The sequence below is a fragment of the Canis aureus genome, chromosome 4 (assembly GCF_053574225.1).
Source record: "Canis aureus isolate CA01 chromosome 4, VMU_Caureus_v.1.0, whole genome shotgun sequence".
NCBI lineage: Eukaryota > Metazoa > Chordata > Mammalia > Carnivora > Canidae > Canis > Canis aureus.
The window spans coordinates 14,602,853-14,627,897 of NC_135614.1; the positions used below are offsets into that span (position 1 = coordinate 14,602,853).

At 39.1% G+C, this 25,045-nt stretch overlaps 1 long non-coding RNA gene across 1 annotated transcript; it reads right to left on the reverse strand.

The window, feature by feature from the left end:
- Positions 1-224: 224 nt before the first annotated feature.
- LOC144311801 (uncharacterized) lies at positions 225-20,359 on the reverse strand. Its single transcript, XR_013377314.1, has 5 exons — positions 20,110-20,359; positions 11,299-11,447; positions 10,488-10,612; positions 3,041-3,066; positions 225-1,420 (listed from the first exon to the last, which is right to left on the reverse strand). It is a non-coding gene; the product is annotated as an uncharacterized LOC144311801 (long non-coding RNA).
- Between the last annotated feature and the right edge of the window lie 4,686 nt (positions 20,360-25,045).

Here is a 25,045-nt window from a genome sequence, read left to right on the forward strand (position 1 = left end):
GGGTCCCCACAGGGAGCCTGCTTCTCCCTCTGCCTATGTCTCTACCTCTCTCTCTCTCTCATGAGTAGATAAATAAAATCTTTTTTAAAAAATGAAGAAGTTGTGGTCTATAAGGGAAAAAACTTCCATTTCACACCAAGTTCAGGGGAAATCAACAGGATTTTTTTTCCATAATTACGTCTTGCCATGAATATAGTCATATGTATTTCTATTCATGACTAGATTATAAATTCTTTACGAGTAAGGACTATGATTTTTGCATTCCCATGATGTTCAACATAGAGGTATTTAATAAATACTCAATGTCTTAAATAAAGTATAAGAAAGGGGAGGAAACAGTGGAAGTGATTGATTTCAAAGCAGTCGAAAGCCTTCTGAATCTGGGGCCCCTCTGTGGCTCAGTCAGGTAAGCATCTGACTTTGGCTCAGGTCATGATCCTAGGGTCCTGGGTTGGAGCCCGACATTGGGCTCCCTTCTCAGCAGGAAGCCTGCTTCTTCCTCTCCCTCTGCTTCTGTGCACATTCTCTTTCTCTCTTTCTCTCTCTCTGATAAATAAATAAATAAATAAATAAATAAATAAATAAATAAATAAATCTTTTAAAAAAAAGAGAGAAAAGAAAGCCTTCTAAATCCCTAGCCTGAAAAAAATAAAATAAAATAAATCCCTAGCCTGTTAAAAGGAAGTAATAAGCATTTGATTTGCAATACTGAAGAGCACAGTTGTGGTAAAAAGTCAGGATCAGGATTCAGAGAGCCAGAATCCCTGCCCCCTTACAGGTCCTTATGGCTGGACTAAGAATCAAATTGACAGGAGATACACTAACAAGAGGAAAATAAAATGTAATAGGCATACATACTGGGAATCCACACAGACATGGAATGCCAGAGACAGGCAGGCAGGGATATATATATCATTCTGAACTAAGCAGAACGAGGTAGGGATTTGGGACCTCAGAGGAAAGGAATGCATTTCACAGAGTGAGAAGAAGAGCAGATGTTTGGTAATTAGATGTTTGCCCTGCCATACAGATGGGTCACTCAGATAAAATTTATCTCTGTTAATAACCCTTATCTGTGAAAGACCTCCGGTGTGGATTCTTCTGTGTAGTTAGATGAGAGACAAAGTTTCTCTTGAATCCACAGGGTCTCAAGTGCCTTTAGTTCAAAATAATCCACATGTCAAAATTCCACATTCAGAGGGTGAGGGGGTCTGAGCCCCTTAGCCCCCTCATCTGGAACTTCTGTGGGAGTTTCACATATTATAAGTTGAGCTGGTAGGTTGTCTTGTCTCATCGATCCACTAACTTAGTCTTGACAATAGATGAGTTAGGTCAAACTCGTTTCAGGATGTATGATATAGGTATATTATCAAAGTTAGACCGATGATTCAAGTAATCAGGTATTAAATAAGGGGCATTTCTGTGGAAACAAAAGAAAAACAATGGTAAATGATTGGATCAAATATTAAGACAGTTTCTGAGTTTTGAGGGCAGCCAGCTGTGAGGATATCTAGTTGTCAGACTTCAAGTATCTTGAGTGAGGATAGGTAATGCAATCTTTTTTTTTTTTTTTTTTAAGATTTTATTTATTTATCCATGAGAGACACAGAGAGAGAGAGAGGCAGAGGGAGAAGCAGGCTCCATGCAGGGAGCCCGATGCAGGACTTGATCCAGGATCACGCCCTGGGCCAAAGGCAGCCACTAAACCGCTGAGCCACCCAGGGATCCCCCTCTAGTGATATTTTTGAGTGGCCCATAAAGCAAGAGCACAAAGATTGTCTGTGCCTGAGCTGTTATGGTGATTTCTTTGCATCAAGTCATTTAGCTTGTGGAGCTTCAGAAAAAAGGGCAGTTTTAGTTCTCAAATGATTCCAAGTTAGAAAGATAGGAGAAAAATCAAAATGTTAGATGGAAAGCTATAACTAAGCATTGAAGAACACTAGAAGAAATGAGGATTTAGTTCATTTTATAATGAATAGTATTAAAATATAATATCTACAAAAACATGCTATTCAAACATTTTCTCTATATTACCACCTTAATTTTTACCAAAGATAGCCAAATTAACATTAATTTGTTTGCAAAATAAGTCTAGTTGCAAAAAACCCTCAGCCTAATTATTTATGTAAATGCAGCAAGAATAGAGATTGACCAGGGACGCCTAGGTGGCTCAACGGTTGAGCACCTGCCTTCGGCTCAGGGCATGATCCTGGGACCCCTGGGGTCCCAGGATCAGGTCCCACATCATGCTCCCTGCATGAAGGCTGCTTCTCCCTCTACCTATGTCTCTGCCTCTCTCTGTGTCTCTCATGAATAAATAAATGAAATCTTAAAAAAAAAAAAAAAGGAATAGTGATTTACCATATAGAGTCTTTAAAACTTGCTTTGGGAACACCTGGGTGGCTCAGTGGTTGAGCATCTGCCTTTGGTTCAGCGTGTGATCCCGGGGTCCTGGGATCAAGTCTCACATCAGGCTCCCCATGGGGGAGCTTCTCCCTCTGCCTCTGTCTCTGCCTCTCTCTCTCTGTGTGTCTCTCATGAGTAAATAAATAAATAAAGGGAAAAAGGGGAGGAATAAAACTTGCATTGTTGGAACTTTTCATAAGGAATCTCTAGATTGAGCTTTTAATAGCCTCTCAAGGTCAGAAACCAAGCCAAATAATTGCCATCAGATTTCACCTGCAATATCTATAGATTTGGGTGAGTTCTTCCCTTCTTGAGTTCCCCAAAATACCCTGAGGTTCCTGCACCTGCCAGTAGCTGACCTTCACTTTCTTTGTAAGGCTGCTAGGAAATCTATAAGCAAGGTATCAATCTGACATTTCTAAGGGGGCTTTATTGGCTCCATAAAGCCAAACTTAGTTCCTTAAAGCTGTCTAGTTACATCTGAGCCTATGCAGGTCCTTTGCAGATATGACATTCCAATCAAACCCTTAGTGATATAACCAGCATTTTCATTTGTGTCTTCTCATAAGGATAATGGATCCTTATTGAACTTATGCAAATAAAGATATTGCCATAAAAATATAAGAATACTCACTGAGAGTTTCTGAATTCTGGAAGGATCTGGAAGGGAGAAAAGATAAATGTTTTAATTTGTTCACAAAAGTATGTTTGATTAAATTGCTGTAAGTCAGTTATCTTAAGAGAAAGTTTTCTTAACTCTGGGAAATTTTTTTTTTAAAGTCAGCAATGTTTCAAACAAAAGTCATTAAAAGTATAATTATCTTCCTCAATTCAGTTAGTCTCATATTATTAATTCTTGCTCTATGTAAATCTAATTTTTCCACTACTTCTGGAAATTTTTACCCAGTTCGGTTTTATGATCTTAATCTTATCAGAAACCTGTAATCAGAGTTTTTTTCCATGAGTCTCACTGAAGATGAAGCACATTTGCAGGAAACTTTTATAGAGGAATCTGAGTAAAAGTATAACTGTCTGTAAGTGATAAAAGACTTAAAAATAGCCATGGTAAAAGATAACAAACACTATTATGTTAACTATACCAGAATTAAAATTTTAAAAAGGTTAATAACAAAAAAATACATATACTACACACACTACACACACAATTTGCATATATACCATGCATACTTCATACACAGAACACAAATACAAAGACACACACACACAGACCTCTGATTTGAGTTCATTATAATGCAACTGACAAGGAAATTTGTAATTTTTGTGAATACAACACTTCAAAATAATAGCATACCAGCCAGGAGTGCCTGGCTGGCTCAGTCGGTTCAGCCTCCAACTCTTGATTTTGACTAAGGTCATGCTCTTAGGGTCATGAGATCGAGCCCCCATGTAGGGCTCTGCATTGGGCATGGAGTCTGCTTAAGATTCTCCCTCTCTCTCTGCCCTTCACCCCCCAACCTGGTATGTGCAACTCTCTCTCTAAAAAATAAAACTATAGGGACGCCTGGGTGGCTCAGCAGTTGAGCATCTGCCTTCACCTCAGGGTGTGATCCTGGAGTCTTGGGATAGAGTCCCACATCAGGCTTCCTGCATGGAGCCTGCTTCTCTGCCTATGTCTCTGCCTCTCTCTCTCTCTCTCTCTCTCTGTCTCTCATCAGCAAAGAAATAAAATATTTAAAAAATAAAAATATAATAGTAATAATAACAATAATATTAATAGCATACCAGGACATTAGATTTCTAGGAGTTTCATGTAATTTTAGAACACCCGTTTTTATAACATCTCTATGTAAATATAATCTAACAGTGTTTAATACCACTTATTTGACAATGCTTCCAAGTAATTTAACGTAAGCCTCATTAATCTAATTTTTCACAAATTTTTTTTTTTTCTCTTGAAAATGTTCTAGGGGCCCTGGAAAATTTCAGTTAGATTATGGTGAAAAGACTTCTTTTTATTTTTTTTTTTAATTATTTATTTATTCATGAGAAATGGGGAGGGGGCAGAGACACAGGCAGAGGGAGGGGGCAGAGACAACGGGCAGAGGGAGAAGCAGGCTCCATTCAGGGAGCCGGACGTGGGACTCGATCCCGGGTCTCCAGGATCAGGCCCTGGGCAGAAGGTGGAGCTAAACCACTGAGCCACCCAGGCTGCCCAAGACTTCTTTTTAGAATTTGATGTTGGAAACTATGTCAAAAAAAAAAAAAAAAAAAATCAAAAGATTTGAACATTTGATTAAGTAGAATCACAATCATTAGGAAACAATATTTAATTATCCATTTCATCAAAGTGACAATAAGAAATCTCAAAGGCAAATGCAGAAGGCCACATAGTTGTGAATAAAATTTAGCTTTTAATAATCGTAAGACTTAGTTTTATTAAGTAATCAAAGACCTGATAAATATGGGAAATTATTTCGGTAAACATTGAGCCATTGTTTTTTAAGCAGATAAAAGGTAAAGAAAACTTTTCTTTACAATTTCTTATGAAGAGCAGACCAATAGTTTAAGAAACTTTCTATTTCTAACAAAGAGAAAAGCTGAATCTCACTCTTAAACCAGCATATTTTTAAAACTCTTCCAATTCCAATCTTAGTCCTGATCATGCATAAAATTATTTTTCAAAGATTTCCCTTCACAAACCTTCCACAACTTTCATATTTTGTCCTAAGCCTTCTCTAAAAACCAGTCTCATTTTAGGGCAAAATTACTTTCTTTTCCCTCAACAAAAATGTATTCCCATTCCTCATACCTTTCTTATCAAAAACACATCTTATTTTCCTTGCATACAGAGTTGCTTACTTTATCATTCATTACATTTGTAAGAATATTAATTTTAGGGGTGCCTGGGTGTATCAGCCAGTTAAGCATATGCCTTTAGCTCAGGTCACGATCCTAGGATCCTGGTATTAAGCCCCTCAGGAGGCTCCCTGATAGCAGGGAGTCTGCTTCTCTTCTCCTTCTCCCTCTGCCTCACCCTTCTGCCTCCCTCTCCCTCTCATTCTCTCTCTCTCTCTGTCAAATAAATAAATAAAATCTTTAAAACTAAGTAAGAGTATTACTTTTAGAAACTTTGGTCTCCAGTGAAAACTAAATAACCAATTTGTGAACTGTTTCTTACACTAGAATTCTCTAAGATGCACAGATTTATTGATATGTTTCATTTCATAATTTTTAGAAACATGAATGTTTTTCATAGTGAGATCTTCCAGTAAAGTATAAAACATTGTTTATTAACAGACCCAAATTCATCCATAGTTTTTCTATAATAAGACAAAAGTAGATAAATAGATAGTAGATCATGATCAGTACTCAATGTTTCACTATTTTGTCTTATTCAGAAATTATCTAAATTGTCAACAAACTTTACTTATCATTTAACTTAGCAAAACTCTAAATTATTAGGTTACCAAAGATTTTGGAAGCTATTTAGAAGCTTGGCTACAAACCTTTTTATTTCTTTGTATCTATTTCATTTACTTGTTCTTAACAATTATGCTTAGACTACCCACAATAACTTCATAAGGCATTAGACATAGTCAGCCATTATTCTAAAGTTTTTTCCTAACAAATTTTGCAACAAAAATACCATGAACTTATTTGACTTCTAGTAAACATAAGTAGAATAAAAGTTTGTACTCAATGCTGATAACTCTAAAGACATGTCTATTTTAATTAAACCAACAACATTAAATTAGCTTTAATAACAAATATTTTGCCAAGTCATGTGAGCTCGAAAAACATTTGGGTTAGTTTCTACCTTTCTGAGCTTTAGAATGCCCAATCCTTAGAAGCACATGTCTTCAAACCAACTAAATAGAGCTCTTTTACATATTAATTTTAGCAGTACCATCTGGAGGTAGAGAAAATATCTCACATTTACTACATACATAGACACACATGACAGGAACACAGACACACAAACTAAGACAAGATGTAAACAAAATCTTAATTTTGTTTCTACTAATATTTGTGGAAAGGACAGTATAGGCCCAATTTTTTAAATCTTCCCTCTATTCACTTATTTATTTTTAAGGAAAACTTTTCCTTAAAGTTTGCATGTCAAAGATTGGCTCTTAGATCCTAGAGAAGGTATTTGTATCAAAATTTATATTGAAGGCAGAGAGAATATCTAAGTTTTTTGCAAGGTGCATGTTTGTAGCATATCTGCCTTGTTATCAGAGGTGCTGGAATCTGGGGATAAAAGCCCTTTCAGTAGTTTGTATTTTTAAAAGGCCTCCTTCCCTCTTTTTTTTTTTTTCCCTTCAGTCTCAGGAGATTGTGGGTTATGTTTACATTTCACAGACATGATAAGATTTATAATTTCAAGGAGTAGAGAAAGAAAGTAAAGAAAAAAATCTTTCAGAGTTCCGGGTAATTGCTATTTAAAATTTACCCTTCTTTTTAAAATACAGAACAATTTTGACCCAGTATCCTGATTATTTTTTAATAATATCCACAAACTTCTTGAGAGAAACAGGCAAAGTTTGGAGATTAGTAAAGATGGATAGGCTTTAACTTGTTTTTAGGGTTGTAGTTCTGGTTTTGCAGAGATTTATAAGGACAGTTGTTCCTAATTCCCCAAAGAACTGGATTAGGCCTTGAATATCAAAGAATTAGCCCATCTTTTTAATGAAATTCACTTTTTTATATCAGGGAGAATTTTAACTAAACTGAGAGCCAAAAGATTTATGCCTTTGTAAAGTCTGTATAAAGCATTTTAACAAAAGCCTTATTTCTAGATGCAGTTTCACCTTGGTTTCTTTTAGTCCCTGACTACTGGCCTTGTGCAAATCAGTTGTAGGAGGGTCTAGGAGAAATGTTGGTCATCTATTTCCTCAGAAGGAAGGTTGTGAATATGGCCAAATAATCTTTCTAATTACTCTCTAAATTTAGGAGGATCTTTTGAGAGGTAAAAGGGCTTTAAAATTTAAAAGCTCTCCTAGTGTCCAAAGGACATAAATTTTTTGTGGTGGGGGTCTAGGATACTCCTACAAAGAATATTGTATAGGAATGACTGAGGGTAGACAGAGCCTGATTATAGAGCTCCAGAAGATAGGAGCAAAATGAGTCAATCTCAAGTGCTTTTGTTAAATTCATTTTCTGGCTTTTAGTATTTATGTGAGCAATCTCTACACGTTGAACCTAGAGTTTAGGTCAGAGCAATCTCTATAAATCTTGTAGGCAAACAAGCTAAAACAGACAGATGCAATCAGATTTTAATAAGCGGAATTTATATTGGATGTGGACATTTCTTTTTGTCTGATGTCTAATTTCTGTTTTTTTATCCTGTCAAGGGAGTCCCTGAGGCTAGCCATTATACTAATAAAACAATTGAGAACTCTTTGTAATATATATATACCCAATTTAAAGGATCTATTATCTGGCCAATAGTGACTCAAACCAATAAACCTTTTAATGGCTTAATCAAAGATGTAAGCGGTGTTCAGGCATAGATGATGCAGCCTCATGATCCAAAAGTTTACCCCTAATATGAATCTAAGAAAGCAAAAACCTTCATTGCACAGGTGGTGAGGATGGTGCAGTGAAAACAGTGTATCCGGTCTCCCACAAAAATGTGAGATGCCTCCAGTCACAGACTCACTAATCTGCAACACCAGACAGGTGCTCTTGAACCTTTCTAACACTAACAAGCAACACAATTTCCCACGGGCTGGAAACTCTCATGACAAATGCCCCGAGAACTGGCACAGCCAAACCCAGAGAGAAACTAGAATCCCCAGTTTATTTGTTTGATCACCAAGGTATACCCCATAAGTACACTCTCCAAATGGTGGAGAACAAAAAGAATAATCTCACTGGGGACGCCTGGGTGGCTCAGTGGTTTAGCACCTGCCTTCTGCCCAGGGTGTGTTCCTGGAGACCCGGGATCAAGTCCCATGTCGGGTTCCCTGCATGGAGCCTGCTTCTCCCTCTGCCTGTGTCTCTGCCTCTCTCTCTCTGTCTCTCTCTGTCTGTCTCTCTCTCTCTCCGTGTCTGTCATGAATGAATAAGTAAAATCGTAAAAAAAAAAAAAAAAAAAAAGAAGAAGAATCTCATTGTTCACAAAGCCAAGCTCTTAGGACATAGAACAAGACAAAAGGAAAAGTCTAACTCTTTCTTTGGGTCTCTCAGAGTCACACTAATACCCAAAGAAATGTGCCGTGGGGTGGGAGGCTGTGTCTTATTATTATTATTATTATTATTATTAAAGATTTTGTTTATTTGAGAGAGAAAGAAAGAGAGCACACAAGCAGAGGGGAAGGGCAGAGGAAGAGGGCGAAGCAGACTTTCCCCTGAGTAGGGAGCCTGACTCGGGACTCAATCCCAGGACCCTGAGATCATGATCTGAGCCAAAGGCAGGCTGAGCCACCCAGGTATCCTGAGACTGTGTGCTGTTTTACAGTGGACCTCACTGCACAGAAGTTTTCTTAAAGTTAGCAAGTGACCTAGTGTTAATCTAACCCATTCTGTGACCAATTTACCTATCACAGGAGTCTTCTTGAGGTGATAAACCCTCTAACACCTTTGAAGTAGTCAACTTGTGCCCCAAAATTTTGTGGCTTTAGCTTCCAAGATGTCTCTTAGCAACAAACAGATGACAAACCACATAAAAGACACAAAGGAAACAGAGACCATCTCTGGGAGGAAATAGATTAGTAACCAAAGAGTACTCTGCCAAATTTAACCAAAGAGTCACCAGACTAGTTCCACAAATATTCTCTCCTGCTAATCTAAATTTAGAAAGAGAGAAAATATTCTTAACCACACTCGCTTCAATGGAGTCTGCAAAGAGAGATTCCGGGAGACTGACATGGTAAGAAATCTCACCTTCTATTGGCTGCATGTCACATGTCCCAGGATCTTTCAGCTGCAACAAGGTCTGTGCAAGCCATGTCCAGTGACCTAAGTATCCTACCAACCATGTCCACTGTCGGCAGCAAGAATTCCTTTCCCACACAGATCCTTCTGGCTGGACTAAGAATCAAATTGACACAAAATACATTAACAGAAGAAAAATCAAATGTAATAGGCCTACATACGGGGAATCCACAGACATGGAAATGCCAGAGACAGGCAGGCAGAATGGGGTATATATGTCATTCTGAACTAAGCAGAACGAGGTAGGGATCTGGGACCTCAGAGGAAAAGAATGCATTTCATAGGGTGAGAAGAAGAGCAGATGTTTGGTAATTAGATGTTTGCCCTGCTATACAGATGGGTCACTCAGATAAAATTTATCTCTGTTAATAACCCTTATTCTGGGAAAGACTTCCAATTTAGACTCTTCTGTGTGATTAAGGAAGGGACAAAAGATTCCCTTGAGCCTGCAGGATCTCAAGTGCTTTTAGCTCAAAATAATCCACATGTCAAAGTGACACATTTCAGGGCCTAGGGCAGGGGTGGGGGTGAGGGGAGGTCTGTCCTAAACCCCTTCACTACTCTGAAACCCTAACGTCAACTTTTTCAGCCTTCATTCCCTCCATTAAATATGTAATCTAGGGCAGCCTGTGTAGCCCAGCGGTTTAGCGCCACCTTCAGCCCAGGGCCTGATCCTGGAGACCCAGGATCGAGTCCCACGCCAGGCTCTCTGCATGGAGCCTGCTTCTCCCTCTGCCTGTGTCTCTGCCTCTCTCTCTCTCTCTTTCTGTGTCTCTCATGAATAAATAAATAAAAATCTTTAAAATAAATAAATAAAGTAATAAATTAATCTTTAGGGTCCTTTCCAACGTTAACAATCTGTGATTTCACCAAGACTTTAATCTCAGCAGCTGAAAAGATAAGCCTGAGATTCAACTAAATAAGACACACTGCAATTAACACATTTGTACAAAAAATATAGAAACAAAGAGCAACCAGAATATTTGAAGATACTTGGACCTACATTCTTCATTCACTCATTTGTACATTCATTCATTCAAAAATACATTTTTAATACTCACCGATATTTTACTAGATGTAGAGAGAGGAATGAATCCTACAGATATTTTTTTAAATACCCAATACATTCTAAGCTCTCTAAACAAGCAGAAGAGAAAGCACACAGCTTGGAGCATATATACCTGGCTGTAGTCCATAAAGCTCAGAAAGGAACATTCCTAACTTGGTGCTCCATAGAATCTGCCCAGTTTCCCTTGCCAGGACATGATGGGTCAGCCACATCACTTGATATTTAGATGCATCCTTCCTAGAAATAAAATTTAATGCTATGAGGACAGTGGGGACAATTTGGTCAATGAATGTCATCAATTATAAGATATTAGACACTGCACAGGAAGCTTAAAATGCCCTGAAATCTGAGAGGTCATATATGAAAGAAAATTGATAGCAGTTTTCCCAAAGTGGGGAACACCCCAAAAATTTATAGGACATTACCAATAATTAGTATGGAACCAACAAACTTTTCTAAACAATTTCAGATCAACCTAAAATAAAAACTGAATTTTTTCCATTTTCCCTATAGAAAATTTTACAAAGCTGCTGTCAGGGTTCCATCTTTACAAAATCCAGACTCTCCTCAGGATTTATCAGTAGGAGAAGAATTAGGGAAGACAAACATCAAAATAATTCGAGAAGGCTTCCCAGAGTGGGTAGGATGGGACATGGGCTTTAAAGGATGAATAGGATTCAGAACTTGTTAAAGGGTGAATTCAGAATTCAGAAACTGTTTGAGTTAATTCACAACTCAGGAAGAGTCCACAGAGCACTCCATCTTCAAAGCCATGCTATATTCCAGGCATGCCAGATGATTGTCTTGCAAGGTGCCATCTCCAGTTGATTGGTGTGGGTTCAATGGAGAAGAGTGCTGTGATCAGCTGGTGATGAGATCAGAGACAGGGGAAAGGGGCCATGTGTGCCACATGCTTGCCTTACCTGCTCACATCTCTCAGGGACCTGTTTTTCACATCACAATGAGAATATTTTGTCCCAATTCAAATTTTATGCATCTTCTCCTCAAGTTATGCCAATGCTGACTTCTTCAAAGTTAACTTCTCCTTAAGTTATGCCAATGCTGAGGTGTTCTAGTAGCAAGATGAGAGAAGAAAATAAGAAATGTTTGTTTTCAGGAAAGAGTTTTATCACTTTCTCCCCAAATTTCACTGCCCTTCACATTCTCTGTTTCCCAGACAGCAGGATGTGTGTAGCTGAAGGTGAGAATGTGGAAGTTTCAATATTGTGCCTGTAACACAGGCATAGAGGTCTATAGGATGGCCACTAACGGAGGGAGAGGGAATCAATGTGGCAGGATGCCAGGTGAAGAGGGGCTCAGTTGAAGGGCCTCTCTGTGTATACATTGTTTTCTCCACTTATTCCCCTTTGGGATGTAGCTCCTTTGTTTTCTCACTTGTAGAAAACAGTGGGATTTATGAAAGAGGGGCATGAAGAAGCAGAAGAGCATCTGTGTGGCTTTGATGCCCTCCGGGGACATGAGTATGGAAAGGCCAGAAAAGTCCTCTCATCTCCTGGGTCTTCAGCCACCATGTCTCTGGAGCTGCTGTGCCCCATGTACACGCCAGCCGGCCCTTTACCATATGCCAAACATATGCCATTGTTTCTTGTGGTCAGAAACAATATAACCAAATGGAAAGACTCTGGCCTCAGGCAGACCTTGGTTTGAATCTGACCTCCATCAGTGATCACCTGTAGGATTTGAGTTAAAATTATTCATTTCTCAAAGTCTCAGTTAACCTACATGTAAGAAGGTATTACAATAATATCTATCTCACATTATTGCTGTAGTGATTAGAGAAACTGTCCCCTAGTAGTCCCTCCATAAACAGGTATTAGCACCCTCATGATTATTATTATCATCAATAACTTCTGGTGAGAGAGCCTGTGGGAAAGGATTGTCAGCTGCCAGGGGCAGCAAGGCCTAAGAAGGTCCAAAAACAGTATGGACATGGGCCGTATTTGGAAGTGTCAGAGGATTACTGTGGGAGTGAGAAGAATGGTAGAGTCAGGCATGAATGGTTGGGCAGCTTCCCTTGCAACAGCAACACAAAATGTCCTTCCAGGGCCTTGATGAGAGTAACTGTTCCTGGGTGGCCTTGACAGGAATTCAGAGAATGCAGGAAGTAAGCTTGGACAAACATTCTACTTCCTTCCAGACAATTCCCTCTCCCTCCCCCCAGCTCTAGGTCCTGTTTTCATGGAGGACATGACTGCGCTTCGCTGCCAGTCAACTCTAATAATATGCAGGAAGTACCCACAATATGCCAAGTCTTGGGCTAACCTTATTAGTGACCAAAGCAGAGTGCCTGTCAGAGACACTGCAATTTGAATACAGAACCAGGAAACTGTATTAACTAAAGAAAGCCAGCTCTACTGTCAAAAGGCAGGTAAGCCTGCAATTTACCACTTGTGACCAGCAATGTCTGTCAAAACCTTCCAACTGGGAACTAGCTGAGCAACATACTGGCCTAAATCCAGTGTATTAGTCTCCTATGGCTGCTCTGTAACAAATAATCACAAACTTGATGGTTTAAAGAGCATAAACTTATTTTCTTAGTTTTAAAGAACAGATTTTTGAAATGAGTTTTATGGGGCTGAAATCAAGATGTCAGCAGGCAGGTTCCTTCTAGATGCTCTAGGGGAAAACATGTCCCTTACCTCTTTCAGCTTCTAGAGGCTGCTGACATTCCTTGGCCTTGAGTCGCATCACCTTTTCTCCCCTCACTCTGGCCTCCTCTGTTGTCATCAGATCTCTCCTTGCCTCTCTTTTATAAGCACACTTGTAATTACATTTGGGGCCCACCTGGATAATCCAGGACAATCTCTCCATCTCAAAATCCTTTAACTTAATCACATCTGCAAAGTGCCTGTTGTAAGATGATGATCACAGGTTCTAGGAATTAGGATCTAGATATCTTTGTTTTGTTTTTTAAAGATTTTATTTATTTATTTATTTATTTATTTATTTATTTATTTATTTATTTATTCATTAGAGACACAGAGAGAGAGAGAGAGAGAGAGAAAGAGAGGCAGAGACACAGGCAGAGGGAAAAGCAGGCTCCATGCAGGGAGCCCAACGTGGGACTTGATTCCGGGTCTCCAGAATCAGGCCCTGGGCTGAAGGCAGTGCTAAACCGCTGAGCCACCCGGGCTGCCCAGGATCTAGATATCTTTGAGACCATTTCTCAGCCTACCAGAGTTGTTATGTTTAAAAAATGGCATGTGCTGCCTCATTTTTAGGTGTGATACAGTAGAGACATTTGAGCCAGCAAGGGAGACAAGACAGATCCCTTGGCACATTGAGTTAGGTGTGTTTCAACCCTAGGGCTAGGATCTTAAAAGTTCCTGTGTAAGGAAGTGCTTCAGGAATCATAGCAGTGCAAAGGCCTTCTGAGAAGAGATGGAGTTCCCCCATCTTAGAAATGAGAAGACTATTTGCAAAATGCCGTGAGGTAACTTGCCCAGATAATTCAACCAGACTAGAGCCCACATGTTTACACTCTAAGCCTCATGCTCTCTCTTCTATTTCTTGAGAGACCTCTGAACACAAATCGTTTACTTAATAAATGTCCAAAAGTTTGCAAGCTAGCAAATGTTTCTTTCGTGGAAGGAGTATGGGAAAACAGCCCTCTGAAAGCCCATGCAGGTAGAAATTCACTTTCTGAGCACCTGAAATGCATATGAATTGTAGTGCTGTGTTTTTTGTTTTTTTTTTGTTTTTTTTTTGAGCCCACTTTTGTTCCCTAAGGTCTGGAAACTTTCTCATAGGCCTTTTCAAGTTCAGCTGGCTTTGCTCGTGGGATAGAACTTGTCAAGAAATACTGATCTTTGCAGGGCGAGAGGAAATAAACCAGTGGCTCTGTGCAAAGTGGACACCCTACCCCTACCAGATTCATTTGAAGGACTTTATCTTCTGTCATCATACCTTATGCTTCTCAAGGAATGCAGGGTCCGGTGCAGAAGCATCAGCATCACTTGGGATTTGTTAGAAATCAAATCACTGGGCCCCACCCCAGATCAGTTCTGAAATCTGGAGTTGGGGTTCCGAAATCTATGTTTTGGGGCACCTGGGTGGCTCAGTCAGTTAAGCATCTGACTCTTGATTTGGGCTCAGGTCACCATCTCAGAGTCCCTGGATTGAGCCCCACCCCATGCTCCATGCTCAGCAGGGAGTCTGCTTGCCCGCCTCTCTCTCTGCCCCCCCACCCTGCCCCAAACAAATAAATCTTTCTTTTTTTAAAGAAATCTATGTTCCAACAGGCCCTCCAGGTGATCCTGATATAAGCTAAAATAAGAACCATGTCCTTAACATAAAGTCAGGCTTTTATAGGTGAAGGGGATAGTGGGCAGGAGAAAAGAGTAAGAGCAGGGATCCCTGGGTGGCGCAGCGGTTTGGCGCCTGCCTTTGGCCCAGGGCGCGATCCTGGAGACCCGGGATCGAGTCCCACATCAGGCTCCCGGTGCATGGAGCCTGCTTCTCCCTCTGCCTGTGTCTCTGCCTGTGTCTCTGCCTCTCTCTCTCTCTGTGACTATCATAAATAAATTAAAAAAAGAGTAAGAGCAGAGTTTGCTTCTCAAGTTGAGAATGACCATGGAAATTATGACGGTTAAGGATGTGTTTTCCTAATAGGTGTGTTGGGGTAGAGACCTCTCTTCACCGTGATCGACAGGACAAAAAGAATTGACAAAGGACTAAATAGTGTGGATAACACCGTGGGAAAGATTCTAGAAAATCCAGGAGTGTAATTTGGGGCGACAGCAAGAACAATTTCAATTTCAATCAGTATGATAGGGAAACTTGGAATACATAGAAAAAATGTCTTGCTTTCCAATAGCCCAGAGACCTGAACTTTTTTTTTTTTTTTTAAGTTCTGTCTTTGAGCAAAAGAGTAAGGAAAGAAAGATGGATTCTCAGCAGCAAAATCATTACCAGACAAACTGACAATTTACCGGATGACAGGAGCAGAAATTTGTTTCACTAAGAAATAATTTTGGAGCCTCCTATGGGAGGCAGCTTCGGTCCAGATTAGTCATAGTGGGGTGTGAAGTGAGGTGGAGAAGGATTCTTTTCTCCACTTAGGTCAGGGTGTGAAATATGAGGATATATGATACTCTTCAAACTGGCAAGGCGCAGAACTTCCTCCTAACACCTGAAGGGATATGGATCTAGGGCAGTGGTTCTCAGCTGGGGGCTGTTTGTTTCCCAGGGCACATTTGACAACGTGGAGACATCTTTAATTGTCACAGCAGGTGGGGCTGCCACTGGGGCCTAATGAGTCAAGGCCAGGGGCCCAGCTGAATACTCGACACAGCACAGGATGGCCCCCCACAAAATTATTCTGTTCCAAAGGTCAAAAGTGCCAAGGTCAGGAAACACTCCTCCAGGGTAAGGTGCCCCGCAGACCCCATCTCAGTCACACATTGGGTATCAGGCTTCCTAGTGAAAATCCTTATGTTTGCAGGCAGCAAAAGTTGTACCTTTGAGTATTTAGATGGAGTCAAAGTGAGAATAATGTTAAGTGATTGGGAGACCTGAGGGTAGGGACAGAGAAAGCGGTAGAGACTGATGGCTGGACTCACAGAGGAGAAAATCAAGTGAACAGATCAAGGAGACACCCCCATCTTCTCCATCGAGAAGCCACCTTCTCCTAGCCCTTTCCCATGAGTGGGTAACGGCTGCCTTCACATCAGCAACTCCAGCCTTGCAAGGGGGCGGGAGTGGAGGATACATATAACTTTGGGACGGGAACTGTGCTATTTATCTACTCTGAACACCAAACACAAATTACACCCATCCTGAATCACCAGCACTGATTCATCATTTAACTAGTGAAAGTAAAACCTTTTCATTATAAAAGGAACCCTATAATGAACTTCTCCATGACCTTGTGTGATGAAAGATCCAAGAGGCTACTATTTCGCACTTAATGTGTGCCAAGAACGCACTGTGTATTAAACATGAAGATCTGTCCGCTTCCCATCCAGAATCACCCAAGGCGACCAGATGTACGATTAATAGAGATTTGAATACAATTCACTAAAAGTAAAGAAGAAATAGAAATCTGATTTTCTACCCACCTCTGGCATCTTTCCTCCAAACTACTTGTACTTAAATATCCGCCCTCTTTTTTTCTGGTCTACTTAATTAGATAGTGATAATGTAAAAATTTGCAGGTAAAATATAAGTCTGTTGAATTTTTGTTGATTTTTACTGCTCTTCTAATTAGAGTTGTGTAACATTTCTAAGTTTCTCTTAATTACTTTTTAACCCCCTAATTAAAATTGCCTGCAATTTAATTAACTTCTAATTAATTCATCCACTTCACAAAGTGGTCAAGATAAAGAAATTTGGGGTATAGTTTTCAATATGTAAATTGTAATTACAGCAGTTGTAGGTTTTGTTTTGTTTTTTTAATTGGGTGATTTGACTAGAAGACTAGATTTGACAGTCTTCTTTCAGGACATTTTGCCTGATTCCCCACCTATCAGAGCACTTGGTGGAAATTTTGCTTTGGCCTCAGGACCTCTGGAAACCATGAAGGATGAGACCACTAACTTCCCTGGTTCTTAAAGAAACTTTTAAGGGCACCTGGGTGGCTCAGTTGGTTAAGCATCTGCCTTTGGCTCAGGTCATGGTCCCAGGATCCCCGGATTAAGTTCCACCTCTGGCTCCCTGCTTAGTGGGAAGTCTGCTTCTCCCTCTGACCCTTCCCTCTCTCATGCTCTCACATACTCTCTCTCTCAAATAAATAAATAAAATCTTTTCTAAAAAAAGTTTTTAGAATTGGAAAGAAGAAATGTCATGAATATACTTGGTTATGTATTCATTCAGTCTGATAAAATCACAAGAGTTAAATTCTTGCTGGATAGAAAATAGACACACTTAGAAGCTTGTTAATTTTTTTCCTGGTCACTGAGTAATAAAGAATAATGAGGAAATTAGTCTGGCTCTGCACAAGGGCTACCAGAGTCAGGGAGAGGAATTCATGTGCCTAAGCCAGAACGGAGGGGACAAGCCTCATCACAATTAATGCAATTATTGTTAAGAATGTCAGAAAACAAAGACATGATCTGAAATAAGATTTAGTTTTCTACTAAATGGAACCATTCCTTTTTTCTCTGATCTCAAACTGTGATAGGCTTGTCTGTATGCACATACGCATACACTTCCTACACATAATTTGTTTTGTTTTGTTTTGTTTTGTTTTAAGAGCTTGCTCGGGTAGGGTTGGGCTCCTTACAATTGTGCAGCCAGTGCCTGGGACAGATCCTGCTACATGCTGGGTACCAATACCAGTTTTATAAATTTTTCTTGACAGGCCTAGTGATAGAATGAAAATCATTCCTCAGCTCTACAGCACAGGAATGCATGACTACCAAGTGCATGGAATTCACAATAGCGACATCGAAGAGAACCAATTAACATGATTAGAAACTGCCACAGTCGATAAAATTCAGGGAGTTGCTACAATTGAACAACTTACTCAGCTTAAAATAAATTCATTCATTCATCCAATAAACATTTGATGAATGTTGAAAGCCAGGGGCTGAGCTCCTTTGCAGGGAACCAAAGACTAAAGAGAATGTAAAGGGTGCCAAGACTGTACAGTTATAACAAAGTGAGATAAGACTCAATAAAGGTGCTTGTGAGATGATGGCGGTGATAAGGTCAGAGGCTCCAGACTCAGAGTGTCCAGATTCTAGACCCTCATCACTGGTAGTTACAATTCAGGCGGCCTAGAAGGGTATTTACTCTACTAAGCCTCCTGATCCTTACCTGTAGAATGGAAACATAGTAACTCCTGCCTTATATTGGGATTCTGATTATTATTATTATTTTTTGGGGGGGATTCTGATTATTAACCAATCCTTCTAAGGTACTTACAACAATGCCTGGGACATAATAATAAATAAATGTTGGCACTTCTGCTACTGCCACTACTTCAATAGTATAAAATATGGAAGGAGGGGGATCCCTGGGTGGCTCAGCGGTTTAGCAACTGCCTTTGGCCCAGGGCCCCATCCTGGAGTCCCTGGATCGAGTCCCGCTTCGGGCTTCCGGCATGAAGCCTGCTTCTCCCTCTGTCTGTGTCTCTGCCTCTCTCTCTCTTTCTCTCTGTGTCTATCATAAATAAATAAATCTTAAAAAAAAAAAAAGAAAAAGAAAATATGGAAGGACATGCTACTTAATGAGAGAGGAGACAATGAGAGGTGATTTTTAAAAAACTTTTATTTAATATACAAAAAACCCTTCATTACTTCACCACATTAGAACAAAAAGTTTAAACTAAAATCACCTGTATTCTTAAGTGAACTTTTTTTAAAAAGACTTATTTATTTGTTCATGAGAGACACAGAGAGGGAGGCAGAGACACAAGCAGAGGGAGAAGCAGGCTTTCTGTGGGGAATTCAATGTGGGACTCCGGACTCTACCCCGGATCCCAGGATCAAGCCCTGAGTGGAAGGCAGATGCTCAACCACTGAGCCACCCAGGGGTCCCTCAAATGAACATTTTGATGCGTATTGTTCTACAATGTTTTATTTCCATACGTAGAGATACTACTATACATACTATTTTGTGTCATATTTTCCCACTATCACTGTCCATAAATATATATTTACATCATAACCATTAACAGTTCCATGTGTTCATTGTATAATTGCATACTATTGTATTCAGATACTTGTCTGAGTTATTTTTCTTTGTTCTATTAGTAACAACACTGTAATGAGTATTTCCCTCTCCATCTCTCTCTCTCTCCCTGAGTTGTCTGATAATTTCTTTCTGATTTATTTCTAGAAGGTAGCAAATATACAGCAACAACTAAACTTATTTTATTTTTTCAATAGATAAAACATTAGCATTTCCAAATACAAAAAAATATGAAAACCATAATTAAGATATCTTACTAACACTCTGAATCCATTCATCTTTTTTCCCATTTCCTTCCATCATAGGAAACCATTATAATTAGGATATTATGGAAATGTTTAGTACTGTTATGCAAATATTAGCAAATTCTCTATATATATTTGTATTTTTCCCATTTCTTAAACAAAAGCTAGCATAATATACTCAATGTTCTGCATTTTCCCCCCATTGGAGATAATACCATTTTTGTACATAAAAAACTTTTTCTTTCCTTCCCTCCAACTTTCTTTTTTAAATAGTAGTATAGATTACATTTTGGGGAGATATCATTTAAACAAGTTTCTTATACATTGACTTCCTGCTGTAATCCCCAGGTTTGGATAAATTTGACCCTGTCCTCTTCTCCCCACCATCCCCTCATCACTAAATAATGGAAGGATGGGAAAAGCACGTCAGTGAGCAAAATGCCTGGATTGTTCCAAACCCTTGCTGGACAGTTTCTACCATTTCCCCATCTAGGTTCTTGGTTTCTGGGGTTTCCTTTCAAACAGAAACTTGCGATTAGACCATGAGAGACATTTGCAACCACATGCTTTATGAGTTTACACTGACTCTGACCAAAAATAGTGTGGAAAACACAGGTGTATGACACCAGAAACCTCTCCCAGGCACAGGATCAAGTTAATTCTGTATTTATATAAACCATTTTCTTACCCTCCATGACTTCATTCTTTGTTTACAGCACAGAGCCCTCCCAAAATCACCCCCTGACACATTTCCAAGGAATGGTAAGAAGTTCAAGATTCCTAATTGCTGTTTATTTCGTTTGCATGTATATTTTCTAATTATGGTACAATTACCATCAGATGATGATCCCATGGCCAGGTCAACAAGAACTGGAGAAGAGACAATGAAACTTGAACTAATAACTATTTCCTCTCTTTGCCTCACACCCTCAAAGCTTCTCTCTCTCTCTCTCTCTCTCTCTTTCTCTCCCCCCTCCCCCCAATTCTGGTTGACCTTCAGTTTCTCTTGAAATTACTGAATATATTGCTTCCATTTCTACCAGCCAAACTTGAGGCCTTTCTGCTCTTCTTACTAGCACCTTGGCTGATCCTTATCACTGAACGAAATGTCAACAAAGCAGATGAGGTTTCAGATAGAATGTAATGGGGGTTGTCAGGAGATGTGATGATTGGATAGCTTGGGATGGTATTGTGACAAAAGTGGGTAGTTTGCTAAAAGGCTAACTAAGGCTTCATTATCTCTATGATGGAATGCTCCTGAATAATTTTAAGGAAAGTCATCATATGGCTGTGGAGATTGACGAGACACCGGAGGGAGGACAACCAGCTAGGCATTTATTGAAATGGAAGACTTAACAACTGATGAGAGCCCAAACTAAAAAAAAAAAATCACAGTGACAATGGAAATAGAGGAAAAGGTAGAGTGGACTTGTTGAGTTAGGTGTGGTTGGAGAAGAAAGTGTCAGGATTAACACTGAAACTTTGGACTGGGTAGAAATGGAGAGATGATACTTGATTGGGGAAGATAGCTGAGGTTAAGATGTCAGGAGGAAGACAGGGTGGAGCTCTTCAGTAGAGAGAATGCGGCTCAAAGGACAAGTGGGGATTGGCAACGTGCACCATTATAGAGGTGGTAGCCATGACCTTGGGATTCCACAAGACCACTCCAAAGATAATGGAGTGAGAAGAGAGTGCCCAGGATAAAATCCTGGGAACCATGAGAGAGAGAAAGACATCAGTCAATGAAAGACATGAGGAAGCAGAAGCCATGGGTAAGACGAAAACCACTTACCACAAGGAGGCTGGTGTTAGGAAGGATGTATCTTTTAAGACAGTTTCAAAAGAAAAAGTTTTGCCAACAGTATTGAGTGCCTCATAGAGATTATGTAAAATTATACTAACTAAATAAGTACTTTTTTTAAATAAGTACTTTTTGTCTGACTTTTCTGCATGTGTGAATAACAAACTAATTTGTTTCTGTTAAATAACCTAATGAACCTAATATTTTTTTTCAAAATCCCTGTATAGCCTTCCCTTCTACCTTCCCTCTTTGTTAGAGAATCAATATGTATTTGTAATCAGTATGTAAATACCATCCTTGTGCCACCCCCATCACTATTTATCACTATTTCACTACAAAAACTATTTATTGGCCCCTTACCATGTGCTAACCCTGTCCTGTCCCTGTGGCTTCAGAGAGAAACAGTCTCTGTCTCAAGGCTTACACAGTCTGTATTCTTGTCATCCATTCTTGTCACCTTACACTAAACAAGTAGAAATCACAAGCAGGCTGTGGGGGAATGCTGGACCAGAGGGCAGCACACAAGCGCTGGGCAGGTGGAGAGCAGAGAAAACAGTGGGAGCCAACCTGTCTGGGATATTTGCTTCCCCACTGCTTCCCCTTGACACTCCCCAGACTCAACTACCCAGGCTAAGGGTTACTTCCCTTGAAAGCCCATTCATCCTGCCTTTCATGGAGAGAGAAATAATTAATTGTGATGTTCTTGTACCTGGGCTCTCTACCCTGGGGCTTACCCCACTTCCCAGCACCCACCCAGTCAGGGACTGGGTGGACTTTGGCATTTCCCAGCACATAAGGCAGGCAATTCTTCCAGGAGAGGAGGACTTCACAGGCTAAAATAACCAGATACCTATTTAGAAAGAAAAATAACTTAATGATCACAGATTTCCTTAGAAGCACGTGTTAGAACAAAAGACAAAGAATTTAGGGATTCCTGGGTGGCTCAGCGGTTGAGCGTCTGCCTTTGGCACAGGTCAGGATACTGGGGTCCTGGGATCGAGTTCCGCATTGGGCTCCCTGCATGGAGCCTGCTTCTCCCTCTGCCTGTGTCTCTGCCTCTCTGTATCTCTCGGGAATAAATACAGAAAATCTTAAAAAAGAAAAAAAGACAAAAAATTTAAAGTCAGTCTAAAATATATACATAAAAAAGATGAAAAAAGTAACAGTGTAAAAACAGAAATGATTTTAAAAAGAAAAACAAGTGCAAAAAATGTTATGGGAAATAAAATAGATTGGATAAATATTAAGAGGATCCAACTGAGGAAATTAGCATATTGGAAGATGATATTGAGGAATTCTCAACAAAGGAAGGAGGAGAAGAAAAAAGCAAAAGAAAATATAAAATATAAAAAATATATATTGCTTCTTATATAAAGCAAAAGAAAATATAAGATGATTTTAAAATATCATCTTAAAAGCTAGATGATATGAAAGAATATAATTGTGGGGTACCTAGCTGGCTCAGTTGGTGAAACACATAACTCTTGATCTCACTATTGTGAGTTTGAGTCCTACATTGGATACAGAGATTACTTTAAAAAATTTTTTTAAATAAAAATCTAGAAAAAAGAAAAATATAATTGCTAACATATGAGTACAAATAGTCATCAAAGTAGAGAAAAATAGAAAGAGGGAGGAGTATATATTTGAACAAATATTGGAGACAAATTCTTCAAATAAAACAAGGATAAAAGACCTAGAGTCAAAAAGCCCATAAAGCCCCAAAATAAGAAATTAAAAAAAAAAAAAAAAAGACTTTTCCCTGGATCTATTTGAAATTTTAAAATGTCACATGAAAAAGAAATTCTAAATCTTGCAGAACAGCAATATATATGTTTTAAAAAGGAAAAAGGATTAAGGACCTAGAATTTTTTAGCAACTGAAATATGAGGACTTGGTAAAAAGATTCTCAGATGTTTAAGGCCTCAGAATGTTTACAACACAAAGACGACCCTAAAAACAGTTTTAGATAACATACAAATAAAAGGAAACAAGTGTAAAAAGTATGAGATATATGAAGATCTTCAAATGTTTGGTAACGTTTGTGTTTACCTTAAAATATCTGTATTAGTTTTCTCTTGCTACTGTAACAAATTAGCACAAATATAGTGGCTTAAAATAACATAAATTATTTACAGAATTTACAGAATCTTACAGTTCTGTAGGTTAATAGGACAACACCTGTTTCACTGGAATGAAATCAAGGTGTGAGCAAGGCTGCATTTCTTTCTGGAGGCTCTAGAAGAAAATCCACTTCCTTATCTTTTCCAGCTTCTAGAAGCTGCTACTCCATTCCTGGGTTTGTAGACCATCTCCAAAGCCAGCAACCTTGTTTCTCTCTAACCATCCTTCCAGCAAGTCATATTTTCCTCTGACTCCTTCTTCCACTTTTAAGAACATTTGTTAAGGACTGTTGATTAGATTGAGCAAACCTGGACAATCCAGGATAATCTCCCCATCTCAAAGTCCTTAAACTTAATCACATTTGCAAAGTCCCTCTTGCCACACAAGGGCAAAACATATTCACAGGTTTCAAGGATTAGGATGTGGACATTGTTGGGCGGTCATTATTCTGTCCACTATAATATTTATATACTAGGGAGGGCAAGAGAAAGCATATCCATAAATACCCCAAACTTAATAGTTTAAACATTAAAGGCACGTGAGAGCATGCCAAAATGGCAAGATATATAATGATAGGGTTAAAAGAAACACAAAGAAAGGTAGTAGATTTTGAAATAATTAGTTGCAATTATAGAAACAGATCATTTTAATAATTAATAATTATAATAAATGTAAGTGAACAGAACTTGGCAGTTAAAAGAGGTCATCATATTGTATAAAAGCAAAACTGAAATCTAGAAACCTTGTTTAATCAAATGTAACATGCCATCAAATCTAAAATGTATATTATATTTTGTAAATCTAAGTGAAAAAGAAGAAATGCAATCCATTAGATCATAACAAAAGCTTTCTGATCACTTAGACTTTAGGCTAATTTAAAGAGCTCTTTTAGATTTAGACACGTAATTTATCATACATAACTATTATGTGCATATAAAAAGTAAAATAGAAGCAAACTAAATTGATTAAAGTGTTTCCAAAATTTTATCACATTAAAAAAAAATGTTTTTTATCACATTCACTCAACCCTTATGAATCACCTTTCCATTTGTCAATATCCGTACAATACTATGGTTTGTGCCATCAAGAGCATTGGTGATTCAGCACTTCCTAAAATAATCTAAAAAGGAACTGAAAGCCGTGGTCTGGGCTCTTAGGATAGTTTCGCAATTATGTAGAGCTGATCTATTTTGTTTACTTTGATTTTGTGAATAATGCCAAACATGTTTGACTCATACTTTCTCTACTCCTTTCTCACAAACATTTGGTTCTTAGGGGCTAAGAGAGAGTCCACTGTAGTTTCGTGGAATTTTTTTTTTTAAAGATTTTATTTTTTATTTATTCATGAGAGACACAGAGCGACAGAGAGGGAGGCAGAGGGAGAAGCAGGCCCCATGCAGGGAGCCCGATGTGGGACTCCATCCCGGGTCTCCAGGATCACAACCCCGGGCTGCAAGTGGCGCTAAACCGCTGTGCCACCGAGGCTGCCCAGTCTCTCCTGGAATTTGATTCTGAGCCAGTTAGCCAGCGACATTCATTCTTCAAGTTTTGATTCAGATACTTTCTTCCTTTTTTTTTTTTTTTTTAAGTAAGCTCTAGGCCCAATGTGTGGCTTGAACTCACAATCCCAAGATCAAGAGTTGCATGCTCCACCAACTGAGCCAAACCAGTGCCACGATACAGGTAGTTTTGATGCTTACGCATGTTTAGACAATGATATTCAGACCACCTGTCTGACAGATTGTTAAGGCTCTATTGATTGTAAGTCAAATTCTGATTTCAAAGTAGTTTAAATACCAGATTTTATATATATCTTAACCTCTATAAAACATTGCATATGGCTTT